Below are 22,900 nucleotides of genomic sequence, written 5' to 3'. Positions count from 1 at the left end.
TGGAATTCCATCTCATGCTGTCTGATGTCTTAAGCTTCCCACTATAAATTCAATGTGTACTCAGTGATTTTAAAAAAGATACAAAGCAAACCAAGGTCAGGAATGAATTCCTTAAACCATACTGATTATGTGATGTTGTTGGAAGCCACATTAAGATAGTAGAATTTACAAGTTCTTTGTCACTTCAGCATTTTCTGATAGGCTAAAGAGGGAATTTTGTGACTGTCAACAGACTACCTGTGGTTATTTTTGAGGTAATGGACTCTGATAAGACTTAGTTTTTCTGGAAAAAAAAAAGTCAAGTGGTAAAGCACACTCCACCTAACAGTTGCTGATAGGATGTCTGTAAAGAAGGGATCTGGGGTCCAGTTATAAACACCTTGATGGAGCATGAGTATCTTAGATATTGTGGAGTGACAGAAAAGCTTACTAGAAATGTAACTCCAGATCAGCTTCCAAATCTCATTTATTGTTGGAAGACAAAGGTTTATAAAATCACTTTGACTTATGAAACCTGATTTCACCCACTGAAGGAAAAGAATGGATTCACCAAGGCCAACAATGAAGGCTTTTAGCACTGGTTGTGAGTAAATTTCTCTAAGGAGCCAAAAGTTCACAAATTTTCAGAATTTGAGTTTCATCAGTAAGACTTTCTTGGGTTTGTAAGTGATAGCACAAGACCCGCAGCCTCCCCATTATTGTTTTGGTTAGAGGGAGTCCTGTGGAATGTCTGGGAATCCCTGAGAACTCACTCTGGTTGATACCTTCTTTGGGAGTGCCTGGCTGACTGCCATGAGCTCAGAGGACCAGTTTAGCCTCTAGATCCAGGGTCTACAGTGCTGGGGAAAGGAGCTCTGCTTGGGAAAATATCTGGAGTCTGGCCAGGAAAAATGATTGTCTACAAAACCAAAAAAAGAAAAGGTAGTCTTAGCAAAATTAATAAGCATTTATTAAATGATCACAAAATCGAACACGGTGTCAGCTTCATGAATGGCTGGGTTTAGCATTCATAACAACTTCATTACATTGGAAAACAGTTTTTAGATGAGATGGTCTCACCAAGTGAGAGTTCCTGAGTATATGTGATGAGTGTAGAGAAATTATATTTTAACTTTTAGCCAAATAATTTCACAAGCAAAATTTTGAAAAGTCCTTTTATAGAAAAATTATTAAGTGTGAAATGTATATAGCTTTTAATATGTTTCAAATGATGTGAAAGAATGTTTTAAGAATGTGAAGGTCTTAAGACAGTTATGGGTCTTGTACAATTTTGTTCATTCAAAACATGCTTATTGCCAGGCGTGATGGCTCACACTTGTAATCCCACCATTTTGGGAGGCCAAGGTGAGCGGATCATCTGAGGTCAGGAGTTCGAGACCATCCTGGCCAATGTGGTGAAACCCTGTCTCTCCTAAAAATACAAAAATTAACTGGGCGTGGTGGTGGGTGCCTGTAGTCCCAGCTGCTCAGGAGGTTGAGGCAGAAGAATTACTTGAACCCAGGAGGCGGGGGTTGCAGTGAGCTGAGACGCTATCCTGGGCAACAAGAGCGAAACTATGTTTCCAGAAAAAAAAAAAAAAACCCAAAAATGAATAAACAAAGAAAAAAACATGCTTGTCATTAGGCATTTGACTTGCATGTCCTCCTCTAGGTCTGGACTGCAATTCTAGGCTATGCTCTACCAATCTGGATAGGACTGGTTGCAGGGATCTCTGTGTGCTAGAATGTTCAGAACTCACCTGGGTTGAGTTTTTCAATGGTCATCTCTGAGGCAGAAGCCTGGTGTAGAGAAAGCCTGCTGCCACAGTCTGATCTGTAACTCCTGACATAACTCCAAAGGTACTTTGGGGAACACATGACCTATTCCTCCAGAGATGACCTGGAGCCAGGCTTCCCTGTTAAGGCCTCTGAAAGGTGGCCCGTGTGGGTGTGGAGGAAGGTATCTTCACTCCTGCCCTCTTAGCTTTGCCTCTGGAAGAGCAGGAGTAAAGAAATGGCCTTTGATGTCAATATGTTCCCTTCAGCGTGCCTTAGAAAAATAATGTATGTCTTGGCAAGTAGTGACTGTCATGCCAGCTCTGTTTTACAGTAACTTGGCTCTGTGTTGCCATGCAAACAACGTGCAATTTGAACTTTGACTAAGAGGGACAATCTCAGTAATTGCCACAATTAGGTGATGCAGTTGTTTTGGTGGAGGTGTTCAGAAACTTGGTAGGTTTTCTTTCCTGGTGTATTTCTGGTCTTTATAGTGAGCATATTTATCTCATGAGTCTCCCATCCTCAGGTCTGCAAACTCTGCAGGAAACGATCTGTAAGGGCCAGATACTGTGTTATGTTTAAGGTCGTGGAGAAAAACAGTGGCAACCTCCCAAAGAAAAGACAGGCTTCTGAGTCTGGGATGTGCTGGGTCATTGGGGTCGCTGTTGACTCCCCCCAGGCCAACCATTACAGGAAACAGAATTATAAGCCCAACTCACCAGGGGAGAATGGATCTCAAAAGTCTGATTCCTATGTCCCCTTTGACATTTTAAAAACTCTGCTCTTCTGCCAGACATTCAGAGAACAGTGAGGTAAATTTTAAAAGGAGAAAAATGTTTATTTGTTTTAAAGCTTGCTCAGTGATCCACTTAGGCCATTTACATAAACAACCTTTCCATGTAAACACCATTAATTATGTAGTATAAGAGCCAAATAAAAATGCTAAAAAATAAAAGTAACTGTAGAATAAATTAGTATGGCTTGAGTGCACAAATACAGATAAACTGTAGACTTTTACATTTTATTGAAGGAAGTGGATGTATGTTTTTTCTTTTGTTTGAGCTACTAGGAACCAACAAATGACATTTGACAGATGGATACCAAAGCTGTTAAAGTTTAAACCCATACTGGTGATGAAATTACAGTTTTTGCAGGGACCTTGACTCACACTTCTTTCTTTATCTGTCTTAAAAAGATTGTGGGGCAAGATAGGAGATGAGTGTCCTGTGGATTTCCCCAGAAGGTTTGTTGGAGCAAGACCATTGTTGTCTACTCCAAAATCAGTAGCTTCCAACTTCCTTTCACCTGTAATAACAGAAGATTACTTGTATCTGTGCTAAAGGAAATGAATCGAGTGCAGCCTGCCAGGCACAAAGAAGAAGGGCAGAAACTGACACTGTTGAGGAAAGATGGCATAGGGCACCTTGTAGTAACAATACCAGGGCATATTTATGTCACCCTTTGTAGTACTGCAAGAGTCTTTATAGATATCATTTAATTTGATTCTTCACAATAATTCTATAAGATAGGGCATGCATTTTTATCAGTCCCATTTTACAGACAAGGTAATTGAAGCTTCGTGAAGGAAATCACAATGAAGCTGGAATTGGAAAGCCTTTCCTAACTCCCATCTATATTTTTTTCATTACCCCATTCATAATTCTTTTTAAATGTAAATGAAAAGAAACATGGTTCACTTCCTAGCAATATTTTGTGCTGTGTAGGATTTTTTAAGAATGTTGAGTGCATTTACATCATTTCCTCAGGGAAGGTTTTGTTTTACCTGGACAGGTAGGAAATGGAGTTGAAATGGGAAAAGGTTTTCATTTTTATGGATTAAACCCATCTGTTACATTCACTAAGGCTAGATCATGGAGGAGGATAGATTTCTCACAGCATAAAGAGAGGAGAGTAAAATGTACCTCCTTTATTCCTTGGTTCAGATTCACCCCCATCCAGGGAGTCCTGTTCAGACAAAACAGGGCAGTCAGCCTATCAGTAAGAAAGAAAAGATACTGTGGCCCTCAAACATACCCCAACATACTGAGCAGTCTTCCACAAAGTTGAAGTCAACACTTATTGCTCAGAAGAATTCTGAGGAGTAATTTTTTTGCACATATTTGAATATTATCTGCTGTGTGTGCACAGGACAAAAATAAAGGAAATTTTCCAATTTATTCAGAATAATGCTGACTGAGTACTTACTATGTGCCATAGTCAAGTACTGGAATGCTAGTGTTTTTTTTTTTTTTTTTTTTTTTCTGAAACAGAGTTTCACTCTTGTTGCCCAGGCTGGAGTGCAATAGCACAGTCTCAGCTCACTGCAACCTCCGCCTCCTGGGTTCAAGCAATTCTCCTGCCTCAGCCTCCCGAGTAGCTGGGATTACAGGCATGTACCACCACACCTGGCTAATTTTGTATTTTTAGTAGAGACAGGGTTTCACCATGTTGGTCAGGTTGGTCTTGAACTCCTGACTTCATGCGATTTGCCCACGTCGGCCTCCCAAAGTTCTGGGATTACAGGCCTGAGCCGCTGTGCCTGGACTGGAATGCTAGTGTTTTTTGTTTTTGTTTTTGTTTTCTTTTTTTTTTTGAGACAGAGTCTTGCTCTGTCACCCAGGCTGGAGGGCAGTGGTGGGATCTTGGCTCACTGCAACCTCCACCTCCTGGGTTCAAGAGATTCTCCTGCCTCAGCCACCTGAGTAGCTGGGATTACAGGCACACGCCACCGCCTCTGGCTAATTTTTGTATTTTTAGTAGAGATGGGTTTTCACCATGTTGGACAGGCTGGTCTTGAACTCCTAACTGCAAGTGATCCACCTGCCTGGGCCTCCCAAAGTGTTGGGATTACCGGCGTGAGCCACCACACCCAGCTTGGAATGTTAGTGTTGGACCACATACACGTACTCCTTGTAATAGAGCTCACAGTCAAATCTTAATGAAATGATCATGTCAATATTTACTGTAGAAAACCCATTTTCCAATGGGAGTAAGAGCAGTAACTAGTTAATTGGAAAATGCAGTTAAAGTGGGAAGTATGTATGTGATTTGATATATATATTTAATCATATAGATATGGTTATATATATAATAAGTATTTTATTTTCTTAAAATACATAAATGAACATTCATTTGCTAAATTTGTTAGAGTCAAGATGGTTTCTTTTAGACTATCCAGTCATTGAAAGTTTACGTTATCTTTCTTGCATAAAACGCACTCAAAATGGTGGGATATACATATCATCTATAATTTCTAGTTTCAGATACTCTAAAGTGAAGGGAAAACTTAAAGACACTTGTGAAGTGTCTTCACTAAGTGAATTCACTTACATTTTTATTTTTTCCCCAATCTTTTACACTTGTCTTGCCTACAACTAATTTAAGAGCAATTATTTTCCCCCAGCTTTTCAAGTCTTTCCAAAGCATTTAACTGAGCTTTCATAGAAACAGTAACTCTCTTTTTATGCTCATATTTGATCAGTTTATGTGATATTTAATTAAACTACATAATTGTAGTAATCAAGTACAACTGCCATAAACAGGTTTGGGAACAAAAACAACCCACTCTTAGTAAGCATAAGCTCAGCTGGTGGGAGTAGAGGCGTTGAGGTTACCAGGTGGCAGAAGCCACAAGTGTTGATCGTGATCTGGGCAATCCATCAATACGTTTTACAAAGGGATTTGAAAGCATCACTTAATTCCCTGTGGTGCTGAATTAAGAGAGCTGTTGTAATTAACAACGAATAAATATTACTAAAGAAAAGCGGTGGGTGCCATAAAAGTCTGTGATTGGGAGATGCGATATATACATCACAGTCCTGGGGCTTTAGGAAAGGACTTGACTGTTGACCTAAGATCAGACGACGATTAGAGTTACCTCTGAGACAGGCTAGGGCAGGAATCTGGAGAAAGTGTTCCAGGCAGCAGGAGTAGCAGGGTCAATGGTGTGAGGGTGGAGGGAGGATGTGTTGAAAATGAGGAACTGAAAGAAGGCAGTGTGGGTGGAGCCAAGAGTGGCAGCTGGGTAGCAGTACTGGATGAGGCAGAGGGAGGTAGAGGCGACCTTATGCAAGCTTTCTGGGCTCTTGCAAGCAGGGGGTCTTCATCTCTATTGACAGCGGGAAGCTGCCAATGCATGTGAAGCGGGAGTGTGCTTATTTGTTAAAGAGCAACAGCCAATTTGTAGAGTTTAGACCACCAAATCTAATTTGGGCACTTGGATTATATGTTTTCCTAATCTAAATACACTGTAGGTAATGGAGAAAAAATTTTCTTTTCTTGACCTCTGGCATCAGAATTTCTCTTGGAGAGGGAACTGTCCTTATTCAGGAGAATGCATTCATTGGCAGCTTGTGGGCCAGAGATGAAGATCTGAGGATAGGTGTTGAGATAATAAAGAGATAGTAAATATCTCTGCTGAGAAAATAAAAGGGAGTGAGACAGAAGGAAGGGGAGTTTTGTATTAGTTTTCTAGGCCTGCCTTAACAAAGTACCACAAACTGAGTGGCTTAAAATAACAGACATTTATTCTCTCCACTTTGGAGGTTAGAAGTCTGAATTCAAGGTGTCAGCAGGGCCATGCTCCCTCTACAAAGCTCTGGACAGAATTTTTCCTTGCCTCTTCTTGGCTACTCCTGGTGCCTGTGCAATCCCTGGTTCCTTGGTTTGCGACTGCATCTCTCCAGCTCTGCCTCTGTTGTCACATGGCATCCTCCTTGTGTGTCTCTGTCTGTGCGTCTTCTCCTTTTCTTATAAAGATGCCAGTCATATTGGATTAGGGTCCACGTAAATTACTTCATCTTAACTTGTTGCATCTGCAAAGACCCTGTTTCTAAATAAGGTCCCATTCACACGCACTGGAGGTTAGGACTATGAATATATCTTTTTGGGGGACACAATTCAATCCATAACTGGTGTAAACAGGGAGAGGTGAGAAGGATCAGAAAAATCATGAGATGTTAAGGGGTTAGGGTGGCTACAACCATTAAGAAGTTGCTGATGGTGGAATGGCTGAGAGGACTAATAATGCATTTTAAAGCGCTTTTTGAAGATATAGAAGTAGCCAACAAATGTGAAAAAGTGCTTAACATCACTAATCATCAAAGATGTGAAAATCAAAACCACAATGAGATATCACCTCACACCACCAGTCAAAATGGCTATTAAAATGTCAAAAAAAAGTTAATAATAAGGGCAGCAAGGCTGTGGAGAACAGGGAATACGTATACACTGCTGGTGGGAATGTAAATTAGCCACTGTGGAAAGCAGTTTGGAGATTTCTCAAAGGACTTAGAACTACCATTAGATCCAGTAATCCCATTAATGAGTATATACTCAAAGGAAAATAAATCAGTATATCAAAAAGACACATCTACTCATATGTTCATCGTAGCACTATTCACAATAGCAAATACATGGAATCAACCTAGGTGTTCATCAATGGTGGACTGGATAAAGAAAATGTGATACATTTATACCATGGAATACCACGCAGCCATAAAGGAGAATGAAATTATTTCCTTTGTAGCAACATGGATGCAGCCAGAGGCCATGATCCCAAGTGAACTAACGCAGGAACAGAAACCAAATACTATATGTTCTCATTTCTAAATGGGAGCTGAACACTGGGTACACATGAACATAAAGATGGGAATCATAGACTCTGGGGACTATTAGAGTGGGGAGAGAAGGAGTGGATAAGGGTTGAGAAACTACCTATTGGGTACTGTGCTTACTGCCTGTGTGATGGGACCATTTGTACTGCAAACCTCAGTGTCACACAATATACTCATGTAAAAAAACCTGCACATGTACCCCCTGAATCTAAAATAAAAGTCGAAATTATAAAAATAAATAAAGATCTGATCCAAAAATAAGTTAAGTAAAGTATCTCTCTTCCCAGGTAAGACGTGACAGCCTACAAAATGTCTCCCCGCTGTGCCCAGGGCGATGACTCCTACCTTTTCAGTGACACTTCTATTACACATGTGTTTGTTGATGCTTTGGTGGAGGAGATCAGGGGGCAAAAGACAAACGGGGTCACTGAGAAGGACTTGGGTCTCTTGTTAGAGTCGCTGACATAAGGGATGCAGTCATAGGAAACCTCCAGAGAACAATTCAATAGATGTTGAAGATTTCTTAAAGGACTTAGAACTACCATTAGATCCAGTAATCCCATTAATTACTGGGGGAGGAGGGCGGGAAAAAGTAATTCTGTGATTGTAAACCACTGTTCCTGTGTCCTGGTCTCCCAGATATTCAGAGAAATATTGAATTTCCACAATCTCCAGCATGCGGGTTTGGAAACCTTATGTCCTTCTTGTTGGACAAGGACCAGGGTTTCAAATATAGTTATGAAAAATCTCCCTCTTCATTTGGTGCTGTCAATCCTTTGAGGGTACAGTGCAGGGTTTTAGCTATATTTACAGTGCTTATGAGTTATTTAAGAAAAACACACCCCAAATCCTATAGTCTACATCTCTTGCCCTACTATTTTCCAAATATCAAAATTCTGAATAGACGATCACTTTGATGGCAGGAGAATGTTCCCTGAAGTTCAGTGTTTAGGTCTTGTCAGTTTCTCTTCTTACTTCGGTGAGACTTAACGTTTTATTTCCGGATCGCTGGCTGAGGCACTGAAGCTCTTCCATGCCATTCACTTAGGTGATGATTTCCTGCAGTGAGTCCAGATGTTTGTGTTCGGCATTACTGCTATTAGCCATCAAGTCTGAGAATTGTACAAAATTAAATCCATCCTTGAGGCCTACAAGGGAAGACAATCTTAATGATAGTTTAATGTCCTCAGAGTGAAATATCCTGAAGTGGGGGAAGAACTACCATCTCCATGAACTATAGTCCTACGCTGCAGCCTTTTTGTTCATTTCCGTGCTTCATTTACGTTGGTATTTAACACAAATGTGGTTTTAAAGCACATCAAAGCCTCCTTAAAACCTAAGTAACTGGCAAATGGTTAGAATAATTAATAAAGCCGGTTTTTGTTTGTTCTGTAAGCAGCTCAAGGAAATTGAGAAAATTTGCAGTTGGCAAAGGTATTATTGGTGGCTAATACGTTGCACCTCTGTAGAAACTTTTTTTTTTTTTTTTTTTAATACTTTATGTTCTAGGGTATCAACGTGGAGGTTTGTTACATATGTATACATGTGCCATGTTGGTGTGCTGCACCCATTAACTCGTCATTTACATTAGGTATTTCTCCTAATGCTATCCCTCCCCCTCCCCCGACCCCACAACAGGCCCCAGTGTGTGATGTTCCCCTTCCTGCGTCCAAGTGATCTCATTGTTCAGTTCCCACCTATGAGTGAGAACATGGGGTGTTTGGTTTTCTGTCCTTGTGATAGTTTGCTGAGAATGATGGTTTCCAGCTGCATCCATGTCCCTGCAAAGGACACAAACTCATCCTTTTTTATGGCTGCATAGTATTCCATGGTGTATATGTGTCACATTTTCTTATCCAGTCTGTCATTGATGAACATTTGGGTTGGTTCCAAGTCTTTGCTATTGTGAATAGTGCCGCAATAAACATACATGTGCGTGTGTCTTTATAGCAGCATGATTTATAATCCTTTGGGTATATACCTAGTAATGAGATGGCTGGGTCAAATGGTATTTCTAGTTCTAGATCCTTGAGGAATTGCCACACTCTCTTCCACAATGGTTGACCTAGTTTACAGTCACACCAACAGTGTAAAAGTGTTCCTCTTTCTCCACATCCTCTCCAGCACCTGTTGTTTCCTGACTTTTTAATGATTGCCATTCTAACTGGTGTGAGATGGTAGCTCATTGTGGTTTTGATTTGCATTTCTCTGATGGCTAGTGATGATGAGCATTTTTTTCATGTGTCTGTTGGCTGCATAGATGTCTTCTTTTGAGAAGAGTCTGTTCATATCCTTTGCCGACTTTTTGATGGAGTTGTTAGTTTTTTTCTTGTAAATTTGTTTGAGTTCTTTATAGGTTCTGGATATTAGCCCTTTGTCAGATGAGTAGATTGCAAAAATGTTCTCCCATTCTGTAGGTTGGCTGTTCACTCTGATGGTAGTTTCTTTTGCTGTGCAGAAGCTCTTTAGTTTAATTAGATCCCATTTGTCTATTTTGGCTTTTGTTGCCATTGCTTTTGGTGTTTTAGACATGAAGTCCTTGCCCATGCCTATGTCCTGAATGGTATTGCCTAGGTTTTCTTCTAGGGTTTTTATGGTTTTAGGTCTAACACTTAAGGCTCTAATCCATCTTGAATTAATTTTTCTGTAAGAAGTAAGGAAGGGATCCAGTTTCAGCTTTCTACTTATGGCTAGCCAATTTTCCCAGCACCATTTATTAAATAGGGAATCCTTTCCCTATTTCTTGATTTTGTCAGGTTTGTCAAAGATCAGATGGTTGTAGATGTGTGGTATTATTTCTGAGGGCTCTGCTCTGTTCCATTGGTCTATATCTCTGTTTTGGTACCAGTACCATGCTGTTTTGGTTACTGTAGCCTTGTAGTATAGTTTGAAGTCAGGTAGTGTGATGCCTCTAGCTTTGTTCCTTTGACTTAGGACTGTCTTGGCAATGCAGGCTCTTTGGCACAAGACAGGGATGCCCTCTCTCACCACCCCTATTCAACATAGTGTTGGAAGTTCTGACCAGGGCAGTCAGGTAAGAGAAAGAAAGAAAGAGTATTCAGTTAGGAAAAGAAGAAGTCAAATTGTCCCTGTTTGCAGATGACATGATTGTATATTTAGAAAACCCCATCGTCTCAGCCCAAAATCTCCTCAAGCTGATAAGCAACCTCAGCAAAGTCTCAGGATACAAAATCAACGTGCAAAAATCACAAGCATTCTTATACACCAATAACAGACAAACAGAGAGCCAAACCATGAATGAACTCCCATTCACAATTGCTTCAAAGAGAATAAAATACCTAGGAATCCAATTTACAAGGGATGTGAAGGACCTCTTCAAGGAGAACTACAAACCACTGCTCAGGCCGGGCGCGGTGGCTCAAGCCTGTAATCCCAGCACTTTGGGAGGCCGAGACGGGTGGATCACGAGGTCAGGAGATCGAGACCATCCTGGCTAACACGGTGAAACCCCGTCTCTACCAAAAAAAATACAAAAAGCTAGCTGGGCGAGGTGGCGGGCGGCTGTAGTCCCAGCTACTTGGGAGGCTGAGGCAGGAGAATGGCGTAAACCCGGTAGGTGGAGCTTGCAGTGAGCTGAGATCCGGCCACTGCACTCCAGCCCGGGTGACAGAGCGAGACTCCGTCTCAGGAAAAAAAAAAAAAAAACAACTACTGCTCAGTGAAATAAAAGAGGACATAAACAAATGGAAGAACATACCTTGCTCATGGATAGGAAGAATCAATATCGTGAAAATGGCCATACTGCCCAAGGTAATTTACAGATTCAATGCCATCCCCATTAAGCTACCAGTGACTTTCTTCACAGAATTGGAAAAAACTACTCTGTAGAAACTTTCACATCTGGGTTGTGTCATGAGCACTGCAGCTGCCTAGGCACAATAAAGTGAAAAGCAGGTAATTACCCAGAGACTGGGAATACAATTCTTTTTTTTTTAAATTATTATACTTTAAGTTCTACGGTACATGTGCATAACGTGCAGGTTTGTTACATATGTATACTTGTGCCATGTTGGTGTGCTGCACCCATCAACTCGTCAGCACCCATCAATTCGTCATTTATATCAGGTATAACTCCCAATGCAATCCCTCCCCCCTCACCCGCCATGATAGGCCCCGATGTGTGATGTTCCCCTTCCCGAGTCCAAGTGAGCTCATTGTTCAGTTGCCACCTATGAGTGAGAACATGCAGTGTTTGGTTTTCTGTTCTTGTGATAGTTTGCTAAGAATGATGGTTTCCAGCTACATCCATGTCCCTGCAAAGGACGCAAACTCATCCTTTTTTATGGCTGCATAGTATTCCATGGTGTATATGTGCCACATTTTCTTAATCCAGTCTGTCACAGATGGACATTTGGATTGATTCCAAGACTTTGCTATTGTGAATAGTGCCGCAATAAACATACATGTGCATGTGTCTTTATAGCAGCATGATTTATAATCCTTTGGGTATATACCCAGTAGTGGGATGGCTGGGTCATATGGTACATCTAGATCTAGATCCTTGAGGAATCGCCATACTGTTTTCCATAATGGTTGAACTAGTTTACAATCCCACCAACAGTGTAAAAGTGTTCCTATTTCTCCACATCCTCTCCAGCACCTGTTGTTTCCTGACTTTTTAATGATTGCCATTCTAACTGGTGTGAGATGGTATCTCATTGTGGTTTTGATTTGCATTTCTCTGATGGCTAGTGATGATGAGCATTTTTTCATGTGTCTGTTGGCTGTATGAATGTCTTCTTTTGAGAAATCTCTGTTCATATCCTTTGCCCACTTTTTGATGGGGTTGTTTGTTTTTTTCTTGTAAATTTGTTTGAGTTCTTTGTAGATTCTGGATATTAGCCCTTTGTCAGATGAGTAGATTGCAAAAATGTTCTCCCATTCTGTAGGTTGGCTGTTCACTCTGATGGTAGTTTCTTTTGCTGTGCAGAAGCTCTTTAGTTTAATTAGATCCCATTTGTCAATTTTGGCTTTTGCTGCCATTGCTTTTGGTGTTTTAGACATGAAGTCCTTGCCCATGCCTATGTCCTGAATGGTACCACCTAGGTTTTCTTCTAGGGTTTTTGTGGTATTAGGTCTAACATTTAAGTCTCTAATCCATCTTGAATTAATTTTCGTATAAGGAGTAAGGAAAGGATCCAGTTTCAGCTTTCTACTTATGGCTAGCCAATTTTCCCAGCACCATTTATTAAATAGGGAGTCCTTTTCCCATTTCTTGTTTCTCTCAGGTTTGTCAAAGATCAGATGGCTGTAGATGTGTGGTATTATTTCTGAGGACTCTGTTCTGTTCCATTGGTCTGTATCTCTGTTTTGGTACCAGTACCATGCTGTTTTGGTTACTGTAGCCTTGTAGTATAGTTTGAAGTCAGGTAGGGTGATGCCTCCAGCTTTGTTCTTTTGACTTAGGATTGTCTTGGCAATGCGGGCTCTTTTTTGGTTCCGTATGAACTTTAAAGCCGTTTTTCCAATTCTGTGAAGAAACTCATTGGTAGCTTGATGGGGATGGCATTGAATCTATAAATAACCTTGGGCAGTATGGCCATTTTCACGATATTGATTCTTCCTATCCATGAGCATGGTATGTTCTTCCATTTGTTAGTGTCCTCTTTTATTTCACTGAGCAGTGGTTTGTAGTTCTCCTTGAAGAGGTCCTTTACATCCCTTGTAAGTTGGATTCCTAGGTATTTTATTCTCTCTGAAGCAATTGTGAATGGAAGTTCCTTCATGATTTGGCTCTCTGTTTGTCTGTTACTGGTGTATAAGAATGCTTGTGATTTATGCACATTAATTTTGTATCCTGAGACTTTGCTGAGGTTGCTTATCAGCTTAATGAGATTTTGGGCTGAGACAATGGGGTTTTCTAAATATACAATCATGTCATCTGCAAACAGGGACAATTTGACTTCTTCTTTTCCTAACTGGATACCCTTTATTTCTTTCTCTTGCCTGATTGCCCTAGCCAGAACTTCCAACACTATGTTGAATAGGGGTGGTGAGAGAGGGCATCCCTGTCTTGTGCCAGTTTTCTAAGGGAATGCTTCCAGTTTTTGCCCATTCAGTATGATATTGGCTGTGGGTTTGTCATAAATAGCTCTTATGATTTTGAGGTACGTTCCATCAATACCGAATTTATTGAGCGTTTTTAGCATGAAGGGCTGTTGAATTTTGTCAAAAGCCTTTTCTGCATCTATTGAGATAATCATGTGGTTCTTGTCTTTGGTTCTGTTTATATGCTGGATTACGTTTATTGATTTGTGAATGCTGAACCAGCCTTGCATCCCAGGGATGAAGCCCACTTGATCATGGTGGATAAGCTTTTTGATGTGCTGCTGAATCTGGTTTGCCAGTATTTTATTGAGGATTTTTGCATCGATGTTCATCAGGGAGATTGGTCTAAAATTCTCTTTTTTTGTTGTGTCTCTGCTAGGCTTTGGTATCAGGATGATGTTGGCCTCATAAAATGAGTTAGGGAGGATTCCCTCTTTTTCTATTGGTTGGAATAGTTTCAGAAGGAATGGTACCAGCTCCTCTTTGTACCTCTGGTAGAATTCAGCTGTGAATCCATCTGGTCCTGGACTTGTTTTGGTTGGTAGGCTATTAATTATTGCCTCAATTTCAAAGCCTGCTATTGGTCTATTCAGGGATTCAACTTCTTCCTGGTTTAGTCTTGGGAGAGTGTAAGTGTCCAGGAAATTATCCATTTCTTCTAGATTTTCTAGTTGATTTGCGTAGAGGTGTTTATAGTATTCTCTGATGGTAGTTTGTATTTCTGTGGGGTCAGTGGTGATATCCCCTTTATCATTTTTAATTGCGTCTATTTGATTCTTCTCTCTTTTCTTCTTTATTAGTCTTGCTAGCGGTCTGTCAATTTTGTTGATCTTTTCAAAAAACCAACTCCTGGATTCATTGATTTTTTGGAGGGTTTTTTGTGTCTCTATCTCCTTCTGTTCTGCTCTGATCTTAGTTATTTCTTGCCTTCTGCTAGCTTTTGAGTGTGTTTGCTCTTGCTTCTCCAGTTCTTTTAATTGTGATGTTAGAGTGTCAATTTTAGATCTTTCCAGCTTTCTCTTGTGGGCATTTAGTGCTATAAATTTCCCTCTACACACTGCTTTAAATGTGTCCCAGAGATTCTGGTATGTTGTATCTTTGTTCTCATTGGTTTCAAAGAACATCTTTATTTCTGCCTTCATTTCGTTATGTACCCAGTAGTCATTCAGGAGCAGGTTGTTCAGTTTCCATGTAGTTGAGCGGTTTTGATTGAGTTTCTTAGTCCTGAGTTCTAGTTTGATTGCACTGTGGTCTGAGAGACAGTTTGTTATAATTTCTGTTCTTTTACATTTGCTAAGGAGTGCTTTACTTCCAATTATGTGGTCAATTTTGGAATAAGTGAGATGCGGTGCTGAGAAGAATGTATATTCTGTTGATTTGGGGTGGAGAGTTCTATAGATGCCTATTAGGGCCGCTTGGTGCAGAGATGAGTTCAATTCCTGGATATCCTTGTTAACTTTCTGTCTCGTTGATCTGTCTAATGTTGACAGTGGAGTGTTGAAGTCTCCCATTATTATTGTATGGGAGTCTAAGTCTCTTTGTAAGTCTCTAAGGACTTGCTTTATGAATGTGGGTGCTCCTGTATTGGGTGCATATATATTTAGGATAGTTAGCTCTTCCTGTTGAATTGATCCCTTTACCTTTATGTAATGGCCTTCGTTGTCTTTTTTGATCTTTGATGGTGTAAAGTCTATTTTATCAGAGACTAGGATTGCAACCCCTGCTTTTTTTTGTTCTCCATTTGCTTGGTAGATCTTCCTCCATCCCTTTATTTTGAGCCTATGTATGTCTCTGCATGTGAGATGGGTCTCCTGAAGACAGCAGACTGATGGGTCTTGACTCTTTATCCAGTTTGCCAGTCTGTGTCTTTTAATTGGAGCATTTAGTCCATTAACATTTAAGGTTAATATTGTTATGTGTGAACTTGATCCTGCCATTATGATATTAACTGGTTATTTTGCTCGTTAGTTGATGCAGTTTCTTCCTAGCCACGATGGTCTTTACATTTTGGCATGTTTTTGCAATGGCTGGTACTGGTTGTTCCTTTCCATGTTTAGGGCTTCCTTCAGGGTCTCTTGTAAGGCAGGCCTGGTGGTGACAAAATCTCTAAGCATTTGCTTATCTGTAAAGGATTTTATTTCTCCTTCACTGATGAAACTTAGTTTGGCTGGATATGTGGTCTCATAGTACTAAATGGCGGTCTAGGAGCAGCTGGGCGGATAGCTCCGGGCATATTTTGGAATGGATGAGGTCTGGCACCCTGAGCAGTCCAGTGAGGACTTGGTCTTAGTTGAGCAATTTGGCTAGGAGGATAGTATGCAGCACGGTTCTGAGTCTGTGGGATAGCTGCCATGAAGTAACCTGAAGGAGGTGCTGGCTGGTAAGGGTTGATTACAGGGTTGGGCACAGCTCGTACACTTGCCATTCTCTGCATATACTGGTTAGTGAGGTGAGCCTGGCGCTCTTCTTTGCGCTGAGCTAAAGCTACATACAATGGCTTTGTGGCCACAATTCTACCGTTCATTTCTGTAACTGCTTTAGTGGCTTCTTCTGGGGAGGAGAAACATACAAAACCAAACCCTTTGCTGCGACCACCCTCCATCATAACCTTTGCACTAGTGATTGTACCAAATGGAGAAAACTCTTTCCGGAGACGTTCATCATCAATACCATCATCAAGATTTTTCACATAAAGATGAACACCCTGGTATCTGGTGATCCTATCTTGCTTCATCTATTCAAATTTGCGCTTAAGTTCTGTCTGCCGTTCCACCTTTTTCTGAGCTCGACCAACGTAAATTTGTTTTCCATTGAGCTCCTTTCCATTCATCTCATCCACAGCTTTCTGTGCATCTTCATGCCTTTCAAAGCTTACAAATCCAAATCCTTTGGATTTTCCACTTTCATCAGTCATTAATTTCACACTTAAGGCAGGCCCAAACTTGCCAAAGAGATCCTTAAGGCGCTCATCATCCATGTCTTCAAAATTCTTGATGTAAACATTGGTGAATTCTTTTGCCTTAGCTCCAAGTTCGGCTTCTCGTTCTTTACGAGACTTAAATCGTCCAACAAATACTTTGCAATCATTTAGGAGCATTCCATTCATTTTTTCAATAGCTCGTTCAGCTGCTTCCTGCGTCTCAAAGTGTACAAATCCATAGCCTTTGGAACCATTTTCATCACAAACCACCTTACATGAAAGGATGTTACCAAAAGCAGAAAATGTATCATACAGTGCTTTATTATCAATGGATTTGTCCAGATTTTTAATGAATGTGTTGCCTACTCCACTTTTGCGAAGTGATGGATCACGCTGAGACCACATGATGCGTACTGGTTTGCCCTTTATAACATCAAAATTCATGGTGTCCAAAGCACGCGTGTCCGCTGGCTGCTGGAAGTTCACATAGGCGATCATGTCCCTGCAGACCCGGATGGAGAGGATGGGCCCGGCCGGGCTGAACTTCTCCTAGAGCATTGCCTCGGTCATGTCCGGGTGGAGGTCCCCCACGTAGAGTGAGGCCATGGGGTAGCTGGGGGCGCTGGGGTTCATCTCGGCACCGCTGCCCGCAGGGCCACAGGCAGCGACCTTTCCGTGAGAGGAGGAGAGCAAGTGCAGGGGCGGGGGGCGGAGCCAGGGGGAGGGGAGTGGGAGCAAGCGCAGAGGGACAAAAATCAACCGGAATTGAAAACTACTGGAGAACGGGGTCGATCCACTTCCGCTGGCTGCTGGCTGCCGGCGGGGAGGGAGGGTGGCGGTGTCGGGTCCGGGCAGTGGGAAGGCCTCGGTCGCTTGGTTCCTTCTTGGAGCTGCTGCGGGGCCGCGGGCGGGCGGGTCGGTCTCTGCTGCTTCACCGGGTTATTGTATAAAAGAGGAAGAAAAAAAAATAAAAGTCTCCGGCGGGGGAGACGCGGATTTTTTTGTAAATTTTTTGGGGGGTTTTTAGAAGATTTTTTTAGGATTTTTTAATAATAAATGTGTGTTCCGAGCCCGGAGCACACACTCCGCACTCTCAGCACTAACCGCCGGGGAGAAGCACAATACAATTCTTAGGCAAGAAACCTTTAGGGTCTTCTCCCGCTTTGTGAGTCCTGCATGGATTGTTGGTGAGAATGGCTGGATGGTGCTCTACTTTACCCCTGAAGGAATTGGCTAACCCATCCATTCTCCTGAATTATGTCAGGGAAATTTGTGTTCTTTGGCTGCTGAGAAAAGATGAGTCGTCTTGGTGACCCTCACAGTCATCCTCTTAAGCCTCTGAGAACCAGCTGGTTTCTTGTTTAAACCAAGTCATGTCCGCTTGAATCTTGCATGCTGAGGGAAGGTATCCTCAATAGAGGCCCTCATGTCTCAGCAGTCCTGAGATGACACAGAGAATGCTAGAGGAGTGGGCTCTGAAGTTCCCTCTGACCCAAGGCCTATGCCATGTGCCAGGCTCTCTAGTTCTGTATATGGTTGGTTCTTTTCCATAATTCCTGCTCTGCCCCGATTACTCACAATAACCCTTTAAAGACAGTTATTCTGCCAGTACAAAAAGTGCCAGTCTTCTATGGCACCCTGGCTTTTACCATACCCCAAGCCCAAGACCGTCTGTTCAAAGCTCTGTGTAAACTCTAAATGGTTACCACACGTAAGAAAGATTAAAACAGAGGGGGATAAAATCTCAGCTTGAACTAGCCACATTGTTGCTCATTACCTTGCAGATATAAAGCATTCTTACATTTTAAACATTTCCATTTTTTAATAAGAGCAAGTCAGAGTTGGCCAGGATTCAGAAGAAATCTCTTGAAATGGTAATACATTTAAGAAGGTTCTTTATAAAATCAAGAGTGGTAGCTACTTTCTTAGTAGCTTCCAAGAGTGGAAAAAGCAGGGAGACTGAAGGATACCAATACTTTGACAGGTCTGAATGTTAGCAGGTGGGGATCAGTTATTCTCATTAGTCAAAGAGACAAGACAGGAGTAAGGCATTAGTTTGGTGGAATAAAAGAAAGTTAATCTAAGAAACACGTAAGTGCAATGAAACTGGCTTTGTCCTCTTGTACTGCTGGTGGCAATTCAATTATCATATAGTCATATTTCTTATTTTGTAATTGTTAATTGGTTAAGGCATAGAGCATTTCTGTGAAATTCTTCTCTCTTTCTTCCCAAGCATGTGTGTGTGTGTGTGTGTGTGTGTGTGTATGTATACAAAAATGAGGAAATGGAGAAACAGCAGAGACATGTGTTACTAGCTGTCTCCATCTGGATCTGAGGAAGGCCCAAACCTCAGACTTACTGTTTCCTTCTGCTATCGTGAGGTAGATGGTCACTTTGAAGACACAGTTTCTTTGCCACCAGCTCTTATTCTAGGGTTATTTGTGGCTTTTCGGTTTTGCGCTATTCTTTTCTGATCATCACTGATTCTCACATAAATGCAGATGATGAAGGAAAAAATCTAACTAAATGGAATCCTTACTACATGTGTCATATTTTCTCTGCCCAGTGCCTGTCTTAAAAGCTTATCTGATTGTGTATTATCTCTCATAGCTTGCTTGGACTCCTCTTTCCTCTTGGTCTTGGGAAGGGAGAGGTGTTTAAAGATAGTTCGCCACGGCATACCGCCTGTACTCCTGCAGTTAGTTTATACGCCACGTGGTCTCCACCATTGCTGTGTGCTGTAACTCAGTAACCCAGTGGTAGCTTGACCTTCAACAGCTGCTAAGCCTCTCTGTTTCTAAAAAGGGGCAGAAGAGGCCATTAGAGCAAGGAAATAACATGTGGCTTTCCAAACTGCATTAAATACGTCTATTGTGAGTAGATGAATTACATATTCATGAAAACTGTGAAATGGAAGACAACTCTGCTTGCCAAGCCTTCACGTTGGCTGAGCACAAGGCCCAGCAAACAATGCAGAGCTCTGGCTCTCTCACTTATTTACCTTGCCAGTCAACATGCACTGTTCTATGACAGGTTTCTTCAAGTCGTGAGAGGAGAGCTGGGAAGAGTTCTACATTTCCAAAGAAAACTGAATTCCAGAATTATTACATTTTAATCTCATGCCAATGAGCATTTATTGAGTGGCCACTGTTCTAACATTATCCTAACAAAACTGCAATACTGTACTATTAGGAAAGGATTTTACTAGTCAAAAGCGAGTCTGCACACACTGTAACTGTCCCGCCTTCCTCCATTAAAGAGGATGTCTAGTATGTGTATAACCACTCACACCAAGATAAGAGTTTTGATGTTTCTGTTTCTTATTACTTCCTGTTAGAAGAGAATCATGGAAACTCCTTCTACCTTACAAATAGGAAAAATGAAGCGAGACATGTTAAGTGACCTCCCGAGGGACGTTGTCACTGTCAGAGCTGGGAAGAGCATTGCATTGCTGTCTCTTGACTCTGAGTTCATATTTACTGTACCAGAGCACTCATATGGATTTGATGTTAGTATTACAATGTCAGTAACAAGGATGACCAAAAAGATTTTGACATTTCGAGTGCTCTACGTGGTTGAGTTTGTGGCTCATCAAGGGCATAGGTCCAATACTGGTTAGTATCATGCACATGCTATTCCTCTTAGCTTCAGTCCTTTCCCCTTCTCCACCCTAATGTTGTTTCATCTTTACATTTTCTGCTGAGCTGGGTGAGCTAAACAGGCTCACTGGTAGCTATTCAAACCCTCTTCTTGGGGTTTCTGTACTGCAGAGGTTCCAAATATGGTTTAGGGCTCTTTTAGTCAGATGCATTAGCACAAGACTTAAAATCAGAATTGAGTTAAATGGCAAGAGCTGTGTGATCTGTTAGCCTTTATTTTTCCCCCCAGCAAGGGTCTAACAGGAGCCAACAATTGTATCCATGAAAACTGCAAATGAGCTATATTCCTGGAGCCAATGGTTGCAGTGTCAGCCTTTTGATTTCCAAGCTTCCTGAATATGGCAGAGAAGGCAGCTCCACTTGGGAGTCCGGTTCTGCAGTACTGTTCTAGGATATATTTCTCCAGGTTTTGCAGAGACCTCTTTTCCTGACCTTTCAAAGATTTTGTTAGCACCTGATTTCCTGCATTAAATCCTGTTCTACTTAAACTTGCTACAATGTTTTCTCTGATCTACAACTGAGTCCTGACTGATCTGCTGCTCAAAGATCACCTGTAAGGCCCTCTGCAGCCTGAGTCATCTGTCTGTGTTCAATCACATCATAGTGCATTTAAATCTCTCTCTCTCTGTATGTGTGTGTGTGTCCTATGCCCGACTGCAAGGTTCTTCTTCTTTTAGTCGTGCTATACCTGGGACAAAGCCGAGCACATAATATTCACTTAAGAGATGTTTGTTTGAATAAATGGAGGGATGACTAAATGCATAGGAACAAATATCCTGTGATGCTTAGTTCATGGGAGAATGAAAAACTTGTTGAAAATGCAATTTTATTTCATGTATATGCCATTAGTGTATTTTATATAATAAAATGTAGAAAGGCACATACTTTTAGCTTGATATTAATCATTACCTCTTACTTAAACAGTCAAATGGGATTTGCTGCCGGCAGTTAAATATTTGGCTGTCCTCTGAAGACTAGCAATGTGCATTGATGAACGTGAGCCTTGCCTCTTAGCTTCTGCCTCTTCCCCATTACATTTCTTCCTGGGTAGATTCTGAACAGGTGCTACTAGATGCCTCATTAACTGCATGGAACTTTAGAAATCGTGGGTGAGATGATCCCTTGCCAGAAAGTAAGCCCTGAATTCTTTAAATTTTAAACACTGTCTTGGACTTAAAGTACTGTGATTCTTTCTGTGTTGCCATCAGCAACAGACAATGGCTTAAGGTGCCAAGAGCTTGAATTGATGTTGTGTCTTATCTTACTCTGATCTTCCTTCTTGTCATTGTTCAGTCCTTTCTCTATCATTTATCTGTTTCATTTCTCCATTAATATTTATTAAGTGCCTACAGCTTACATAGTAATAACAATGGTAGTAATATCTGCATTCTATTTTTAAAAGCCATTGTAAAAATTTTTCACAATTTATAACTCACTTAATTCTTGCTAAAACTTTCTGAGGTCAGGAGGGTAGGCACTGATATTCTCATTTTATTTATTGAGAGTTGAGAGGTACAAAAAGAGTAAGTGTCCTGCTGAAAGTCACACAGTAGAGGTGGGCCTACATGGTGCCAACTGACGTGATCCTAGGTTCAGTGTTTGTCCTGATGCCATTTTTTCTTTTGAGATGGGGTCTCGCTCTGTTGCCCAGGCTGGAGTGCAGTGGCGCGGTCTTGGCTCATTGCAACTTCCGCCTCCCGAGTTTAAGCAATTTTCCTGCCTCAGCCTCCCGAGTAGCTGGGATTACAGACGCCAGCCACCGCACCTGCCTAATTTTTGTATTTTTAGTAGACATGGGATTTCACCATGTTGGCCAGGCTGGTCTTGAGCTCCTGATCTCAAGTGATCTCCCTGGCTCGGCCTCCCAAAGTGCTGGGATTACAGGTATGAGCCACGCACCCAGCCTGATGCCATAGTTTTAATGGTAAGAAACAAGATGAAGATAGAAACACAAAATTTAGAATATCATATCTTTAGGACTTTGCACCATGAACCAGTTTATGCACCATATTACTACATTGCACCATATTATGCACATGTAGCCACATTATGCACATGTAGTACTACATTGCACCATATTATGCACATGTAGCCACAGAGGGAATATCTTGAAGAGAGTTTGAACATCCTTCAACTCAATTATGCAAAATTGAGCCACAGAGGGAATATCTTGAAGAGAGTTTGAACAATCCTTCAACAATCCTTCAACTCAATTATGCAAAATATTTCTGCCATTCATGAATGTATGTGCTGCATCTATAGGTAGCACCCAATTGGAGACAGCAGGCAAATCTCAGCTGATGATGATGAATCTCTTTGACATTAACAGTCCCATTGCAGCAGCAATCAGAGGAGGCCACATACCCACAGTGCTCTGCCCTGGCCTGATGACACACAGGATATTGGGCAATATTTCCAAGTAGGAGACCAGCCAGGGGAGGGGAATCGGGATGGGAGAAATAGTCTAAAAACCAAGTCAATTGGGAATTGATTTAAGGGTCTAGGGAGGAGAGAGGGAGAACAGGGGAGGAGATGGTGAATCATTTTCTGTTTAACACCAGAGAGCAATATACTTACACCAGTGGGTAGAGCTACAGGGAGGCAGAAGAACGTGTTTTCTTACAATTACAGGAGTCCAAAAATGAGCTGGACCACACTGGAGGGTAATAAGCTCTTCATCATCAGAAATGTTCAAGAAGATGAACACCATCAAGGCTGCTGTAAAGGAGCTGCCCACGTAGGGAGGTTAGTGTCATCAAGTTGTCAGACGCCAGCAGGCTGGGAGCTAATGGAGAAGCAGACCTCACCCAAGGAGTCTGATTTAGTAGCTCTGGTAGTATCTAGAGAATCTTCGTTAGGAAACCACTAGACCAGAGCAG

The 22,900-nt window shown here is 41.5% G+C and overlaps 1 pseudogene across 1 annotated transcript; it reads right to left on the bottom strand.

Annotated features, from left to right (window-relative positions):
• Nucleotides 1–15,600: 15,600 nt before the first annotated feature.
• LOC111530758 lies at nt 15,601–16,995 on the bottom strand (annotated as a pseudogene). The gene has a single exon (XR_002727974.2). The product of XR_002727974.2 is annotated as a polyadenylate-binding protein 1 pseudogene (transcript).
• Between the last annotated feature and the right edge of the window lie 5,905 nt (nt 16,996–22,900).

Source organism: Piliocolobus tephrosceles, chromosome 4 (assembly GCF_002776525.5).
Source record: "Piliocolobus tephrosceles isolate RC106 chromosome 4, ASM277652v3, whole genome shotgun sequence".
Lineage (NCBI taxonomy): Eukaryota > Metazoa > Chordata > Mammalia > Primates > Cercopithecidae > Piliocolobus > Piliocolobus tephrosceles.
This window is presented reverse-complemented; position numbering and strand designations above follow the sequence as displayed.